This window comes from Rhyacophila brunnea, unplaced genomic scaffold, assembly GCF_057557595.1.
Source record: "Rhyacophila brunnea isolate RB1 unplaced genomic scaffold, BYU_Rbru_1.0 scaffold_581, whole genome shotgun sequence".
NCBI lineage: Eukaryota > Metazoa > Arthropoda > Insecta > Trichoptera > Rhyacophilidae > Rhyacophila > Rhyacophila brunnea.
Window position 1 is genome coordinate 1 of NW_028233257.1, and position 7,500 is coordinate 7,500.

The following is a 7,500-nucleotide window of genomic DNA, read 5'->3' on the forward strand; positions in this document are numbered from 1 at the left end:
TAACAGTACGGCGCTTTATCAATACTATGCTACATTTTGTTTGGCACTCTTGACGGTTTGCGAACGAAGTACGAGACCGCGGCTTAAAGCGAGACATGCATCGACGACGCACGAGAGCGCGACACGTGGCCCGCCTGGCGAGCTAAATCGTCGTGCATCGTGCACTTCACGTCCGCCTCTCGCCGGTTCGGCGGCGTGCGTATTATGACGATAATATGTTATCGATATATGATATCTATCATAATATTGTATGATGGATGAAAAAAAAATGTTTTTTTTTTTTCAATTTAAATTAGATAGGGTTTAGGTTAGATAAGGTTAGGTGAGGTTTATTTAAATTTTTTTTATTTCTGCTTTTATTGAATTCCTTGGTTTTTCGTACGAGGGTTATTACTTCACTATTACATTGTTCATATTTCATTTACATTATTAACAGTACGGCGCTTTATCAATACTATGCTACATTTTGTTTGGCACTCTTGACGGTTTGCGAACGAAGTACGAGACCGCGGCTTAAAGCGAGACATGCATCGACGACGCACGAGAGCGCGACACGTGGCCCGCCTGGCGAGCTAAATCGTCGTGCATCGTGCACTTCACGTCCGACTCTCGCCGGTTCGGCGGCGTGCGTATTATGACGATAATATGGTTAGGTTAGGTCAGGTTAGGTTTATGTAAGGTTAGGTTGGGTTAAGTTGGCGAACGAACGTCGTCGACGAGAGCGCCGTTTAAAGCGAGACATCCTTCGACGACGAGGTCGCTGCTTCGGCCGTCGACGACGGACGAGAGCGCCGCTTAAAGCGTGACACGGGCCCGCCTGGCCAGCTAAATCTGAGTCCCGCCGGCATCGTGCACTTCACACGTCCCACTCTCGCCGGTTCGTGCGTATTTAAACGACATTATATTATCGTTATGTCAATGGTATATTATACCTATCATAATAATGTATGATGAATGAAAAGAAATGAAAAATTATTTCAACATCAAATTATACCGCTAGAACTAGACAATGAAATTATCTTACGATTACGTTCATGCCTTATGACGATATAATATTGATATTTCATAATAATATAATATGATGGATGTAAAAAAAAAGATTTTTTTTTTTTTATTTTAATTAGCTTAGGTTAGGTTAGGTAAGGTTAGGTAAGGTTTATTTTAATTTTTTTTTTTTTTTTTTTTTTTTTTTAATTCTTCGTTATATATATATAATGTTAATAATATGATGGATGTAAAAAAAAAGATTTTTTTTTTTTTTATTTAAATTAGCTTAGGTTAGGTTAGGTAAGGTTAGGTTAGGTTAGGTTAGTTTTTGTGTTTGGGTTAGGTTAGGTTAGTTTAGGTTAGGTTAGGTCTGCGAACGAACGTCGTCGACGAGAGCGCCGTTTAAAGCGAGACATCGCCGTTTCGGCCGTCGACGACGCACGAGAGGGCCGCTTAGAGCGCGACACGTGGCCCGCCTGGCGAGCTTAATCGTCGTGCATCGTGCACTTCACGTCCGACTCTCGCCGCGTTCGGCGGCGTGCGTATTATGACGATATTATGTTATCGACATGTCAACGGTATATGATATCTATCATAATAATATATGTTGGATGAAAAATTATTTTAACATCAAATTTTACCGCTAGAACTCGCCCTCGCGCTTTACTTACCTATTCCTATGTTGAACGTCGAAATGAAGACAATGAAATATTCTTTCAGGTGAGGCGTATCGGGCGCATTTAAAATGATCAGTGACACGCTCGTTGATCACGTTTATGCCCTATAACGATATGATATTGATATTTTTTTATGGTATTCATCATAATAATAAATGATGTATGAAAAAAAAAATTGGTTAGTTTAGGTTAGGTTAGGTCACGTTAGGTATGATTAGGTTAGGTTAGGTTAGTTTTTGTTTAGGATAGGTTAGGTTAGTTTTTGTTTAGGTTAGGTTTGTTTTTGTTTAGGTTAGTTTTTGCTTAGGTTAGGTTAGTTTTTGTTTAGGTTAGTTTAGGTTAGGTTAGGTTAGTTTAAGTTAGGTTAGGTTAGTTTTTGTTTAGGTTAGGTTAGGTTAGTTTTTGTTTAGGTAAGGTTAGGTAAGGTTAGATTAGGTAAGGTTAGGTTAGGTTTAGTTTAGGTTAGGTTGTGTTAGGTTAGGTAAGGTTATGTTAGGTTATGTTAGGTTAGGTTAGGTGAGGTGAGGTTAGGTCAGGTCAGCGAACGGACGTAGTCGACGAGAGCGCAGCTTTTAGCGAGACATGGGCCCTCCTGGCTAGCTAAATCTGCGTCCCTCCGGCATGTCAAGTAGACGATGCCGGCGGGACGCAGATTTAGCTAGCCAGGAGGGCCCATGGCTCGCTTAAAGCGGCGCTCTCGTCGACTACGTTCTTTCGCTAACCTGACCTAACCTCACCTCACCTAACCTAACCTAACATAACCTAACATAACCTTACCTTACCTAACACAACCTAACCTAAGCTAAACCTAACCTAACCTTACCTAATCTAACCTTACCTAACCTAACCTAAACAAAAACTAACCTAACCTCAACTAACCTAATCTAACCTAAACTAACCTAACCTAACCTAACCTAACCTAACCTAACCTAACATAATATAACCTAATTTTTTTTTTCATACATCATATCTTATCATGATGGAAAAAAAAATTAGAAATTTAAAAAAAAAAATTTAACCAAACAAATTACCAAAATATATATTCGCAATTCGCAATTTGAAATTTCAAATGAAAGATTAAACCTAAAGAGAATCGTCAATTTCGCCTTTTGTAGTGATATTTCGGTCACGCGGTCGGTAGTGCGGCGCTTTATCAATGCTATGCTACATTTTGTTTGGCACTCTTGACGGTTTGCGAACGAAGTACGAGACCGAGACGAGACCGTACGAGACGAAGTACGAGACCGCGTCCGCCTGGCAAGCTATATTTGCGTCGTATCGGCATTTCAGCCCACCCTCGACCGTTCGGTGGCGAGCGTAATATAACGTTCTCATAATGATATTTATTTCAATGGTTTTATATCATTCATAATGATGGATGAAAAAAAAAAAAAAAAAAAAAAAAATTGAAATTAAAAAAAAAAAATTATCCAAATTACCAAAATATATATTCGCAATTCGCAATTCGAAATTTCAAATGAAAGATTAAACCTAAAGAGAATCGTCACCTTCGCCTTTTGTAGTGTTATTTCGGTTACGCGGCCGGTAGTGCGCCGCGTTTACACTATAATGTGTGAGGGAAAATGTACGCAGGAGAGAACTGTACGATAAAATAATGGCGACGGATTATTGCGCTACCCAACATTGCCGTGTCCGTATTCGTTGTTGTTGTCGTCTGGGTCTCTCCCCTCATCCATCGTATAGCAGTGGGTTGTCGTCTTTGACAAGACTTCCTTCACGGCGTTCGCAAACTGCGGCGGCCATTCGGCCGCGTCGGCGGTACATTTGCGAGACGAGACACTCACCCGGCGTGCGATTATATTTCGTCGCCGCGGCCTATGCGATCGCATCACTCTGGAGTTCCGCGCTAGCAGAATCATCCTGTCGAGTGACGGCGGACGGCGTTTCAGCCTCCGTCGCTCCGTTTACCGCGCCGACGGCGTGCGTTTTCGGTGTGCACGTTTTACGATGGGAAATTGAGAAACGCGGAGCACGATCTCGTGCTCTGTGCGTATGTATGCATACAATCCGTTGTATCTCGTGCGTCGGCACGTTAAAAATCGAAAGAGAGAGCCAGCGTCGCCCGCCGGGTGACTCCGGTGCGCGTTCGCGTGTGACGTGTGGATCGCGGGTGTCGGCGCGCCCAGTGCGCGCGCGCCCGCGGCCTCGCAGAGCAGCTCCCTGGTTGATCCTGCCAGTAATCATATGCTTGTCTCAAAGACTAAGCCATGCAAGTCTCAGTATGAGCCTAATTAAGGTGAAACCGCGAATGGCTCAATATATCAGTTTTGGTTCCTTAGATCGTACACAGTTACTTGGATAACTGTGGCAATTCTAGAGCTAATACATGCAAACGTAATTCTGAACGGGAACGTGAGGAATGCTTTTATTAGATCAAAAACCAATCGGCGGTCGGCGCTCGCGTCGTCCGTCGCTCTTCGAGATGACTCTAGATAACTTTGAGCTGATCGCACGGTCTAGCACCGGCGACGCATCTTTCAAATGTCTGCCTTATCAACTGTCGATGGTAGTTTATGCGACTACCATGGTTGTCACGGGTAACGGGGAATCAGGGTTCGATTCCGGAGAGGGAGCCTGAGAAACGGCTACCACATCCACGGAAGGCAGCAGGCGCGCAAATTACCCACTCCCGGCACGGGGAGGTAGTGACGAAAAATAACGATACGGGACTCGTCCGAGGCCTCGTGATCGGAATGATTACACTTTAAATCCTTTAACGAGGATCCATTGGAGGGCAAGTCTGGTGCCAGCAGCCGCGGTAATTCCAGCTCCAATAGCATATACTAAAGTTGTTGCGGTTAAAAAGCTCGTAGTTGAAATTGTGTCCTGCGGTGTCGGTCTACCGACTGCGGTACGACAGGCACGTCTGCGGGGCTTCTCGCCGGTGCGTCCTTCGCCATCCGGCGTCGGTCGGCCGCAAGGTCGGCCGTTCGCCGAGGCGGGCCGTCGCGGCTGTTTACTTTGAACAAATTAGAGTGCTCAAAGCGGGCTAAGTTTTGCCTGAATATTGTACGCATGGAATAATAGAATAGGACCTCGGTTCTGTTTTGTTGGCTTTCTGATACCAGAGGTAATGATTAATAGGGACAACTGGGGGCATTCGTATTGCGACGTTAGAGGTGAAATTCTTGGATCGTCGCAAGACGGACTAAAGCGAAAGCATTTGCCAAAGGTGTTTTCATTAATCAAGAACGAAAGTTAGAGGTTCGAAGGCGATTAGATACCGCTGTAGTTCTAACCATAAATGATGCCAGCCAGCGATCCGCCGAAGTTTCATTATTTTAACCCGGTGGGCAGCTCCCGGGAAACCAAAGCTTTCGGGCTCCGGGGGGAGTATGGTTGCAAAGCTGAAACTTAAAGGAATTGACGGAAGGGCACCACCAGGAGTGGAGCCTGCGGCTTAATTCGACTCAACACGGGAAAACTCACCAGGCCCGGACACTGGAAGGATTGACGGATTAACAGCTCTTTCTCGATTCGGTGGGTGGTGGTGCATGGCCGCTCTTAGTTGGTGGAGCGATTTGTCAGGTTAATTCCGGTAACGAACGTAACTCTAGCCTATTAAATAGACGTACAACCGGTATCACGAGGGTCCGCGCGCGTCCGTGTCCTTTGGCGTTCTGCGTCGGAGGCGCGGGCGCGTCGCGGTCTTCACTACCGGCGTACAATGAAAATCTTCTTAGAGGGACCGGCGGTATATATAGCCGCACGAGATTGAGCAATAGCAGGTCTGTGATGCCCTTAGATGTCCTGGGCCGCACGCGCGCTACACTGAAGGGATCAGCGTGTCCTCCTTGGCTTAACGGCCCGGGTAACCCGATGAAACCCCTTCGTGATAGGGATTGGGGTTTGCAATTCTCCCCCATGAACGAGGAATTCCTAGTAAAAGCGAGTCACCAGCTCGCGTTGATTGCGTCCCTGCCCTTTGTACACACCGCCCGTCGCTACTACCGATGGATGATTTGGTGAGGTCTTCGGACTGGCGCGCGGAAGCTCCTCGTGGGCCTCTGACGCGCCGGAAAGTTTGACCGAATTTGATCATTTAGAGGAAGTAAAAGTCGTAACAAGGTTTCCGTAGGTGAACCTGCGGAAGGATCATTTCCTGTGCGAAACGAACATGTGCGCGTGTACGCGTAACGTGTAATTTTTTTTTTTTATATAAATTTATTTTGCACATCTCGCATGTGCATTATGAAATATATAATATGCCGAAAACGAAACAATATAACAACAACAATATGTAATCACTAGATTACCCTGAACGGCGGATCACTCGGCTCGTGGGTCGATGAAGAACGCAGCTAAATGCGCGTCAGAGTGTGAACTGCAGGACACATGAGCATCGACATTTCGAACGCACATTGCGGTCCGAGCAAGACGTAGTTTGTCGACGGACCACTCCTGTTTGAGGGTCGCGTACACCAGAAACACCAGACTGCGAACGGTCATATAACACACACACACACTTGTGTGTGTGTGTGTGTGGCTGTTCGCGAGCAGTTGCCGGCGTCGCCAGGTCGGCGGGGGGGGGGGATAGGTCGCGTGCACACGCACGCCTCCGCCACCCACCCGTCCTTCCGGGCGTCCGGTCAAATATTTATCGACGCCTGTTGTCGGGCGCGCCCTGTGCGAATGTAGCGCCTCAGTGCGCTCGCATCGGGCGCTCGCTTCGCGCGCACGCACTGGAACGTGGCGTGAGCGCGGTGACTTGCAAAAGCCGCTGCGCACACACGCACACAACCCGTAAAAGGCGTCGCCGCGCGTGAGTCTGAGCGCTCGCATGCGTCATTTTGCACGCAAACTGTTTGTCGACCTCAAATCAGGAGAGATCACCCGCCGAACTTAAGCATATCAGTAAGCGGAGGAAAAGAAACTAACGAGGATTCCCCGAGTAGCGGCGAGCGAAACGGGAAGAGCCCAGCGCTGAATCCTGCGGCCCCGGCGGGCCGCCGGGAAATGTAGCGTTCGGGAGGAGAATTATACATACACGCGCGGTCATTAGTCACGGCTGCCAGTCCAAGTTCATCTTGAACGGGGCCGTTTACCCGTAGAGGGTGCCAGGCCCGTGGTGACGGTAGCCGGCCGCGACGGTCTCTCTCCCCAGAGTCGGGTTGCTTGAGAGTGCAGCCCTAAGCGGGTGGTAGACTCCATCTAAGGCTAAATACTACCACGAGACCGATAGCGAACAAGTACCGTGAGGGAAAGTTGAAAAGAACTTTGAAGAGAGAGTTCAAGAGTACGTGAAACCGTTCAGGGGTAAACCTGTGGAACTCAAACGAGCGAACGGGGAGATTCATCGCTCTTCCGCCGGGGTCCGCGTCTCGCCGCTCACCCTCTGCCGACGCGCCTTCGCGGGTGCGCCGGCAGGGGGGGGCGCGGGTTCGCCGACGGGCCCCCGGAGTGCGTGCACTTCTCCCTCAGTATAACACCGCGACCCGTCGCGCTGCGGTCGAATGCGCCGTGCGGTTGTCCCGTCCCTCGACGAGGGGCGGAGCCGCGGCGTCCACGGCCGCCGCACGCGACGGTAGAGAACGAGGTTCGCGTCCGCCCGGCTTCGGCCGGTCGTCCGTCGCGCCGCAGCGGCGACCTTCGTGCGGCCCCCGGCGCCTCGTGCGCCGCGGGTGTCGCGCGTCGGCCGTCGTGGTTAGCGGCGCGCTCTCGGACGGGACGCGTCCCGGTCGGCGGTGGGTTTGTTTTGGGCACTCACAGGACCCGTCTTGAAACACGGACCAAGGAGTCTAGCATGTGCGCGAGTCATTGGGATTTTTTTACACTAAACCCAGAGGCGCAATGAAAGTGAAAGGCGCGGCCTCGG

General features: G+C 48.8%; 3 non-coding genes across 3 annotated transcripts in view; all 3 read left to right on the top strand.

Moving 5' to 3' along the window:
* The first annotated feature begins 3,842 nt into the window (after positions 1-3,842).
* LOC147065772 (small subunit ribosomal RNA) lies at positions 3,843-5,786 on the top strand. Its single transcript, XR_015071709.1, has one exon. It is a non-coding gene; the product is annotated as a small subunit ribosomal RNA (ribosomal RNA).
* A 152-nt stretch (positions 5,787-5,938) lies between these two features.
* Positions 5,939-6,100, top strand: LOC147065773 (5.8S ribosomal RNA). Its single transcript, XR_015071708.1, has one exon. It is a non-coding gene; the product is annotated as a 5.8S ribosomal RNA (ribosomal RNA).
* Positions 6,101-6,494: 394 nt separating this feature from the next.
* Positions 6,495-7,500, top strand: part of LOC147065774 (large subunit ribosomal RNA) — a 4,110-nt gene continuing 3,104 nt past the window's right edge. Inside the window, exon 1 of the ribosomal RNA XR_015071710.1 lies at positions 6,495-7,500. This exon is cut by the window's right edge and continues 3,104 nt beyond it. This is a non-coding gene — a ribosomal RNA (large subunit ribosomal RNA).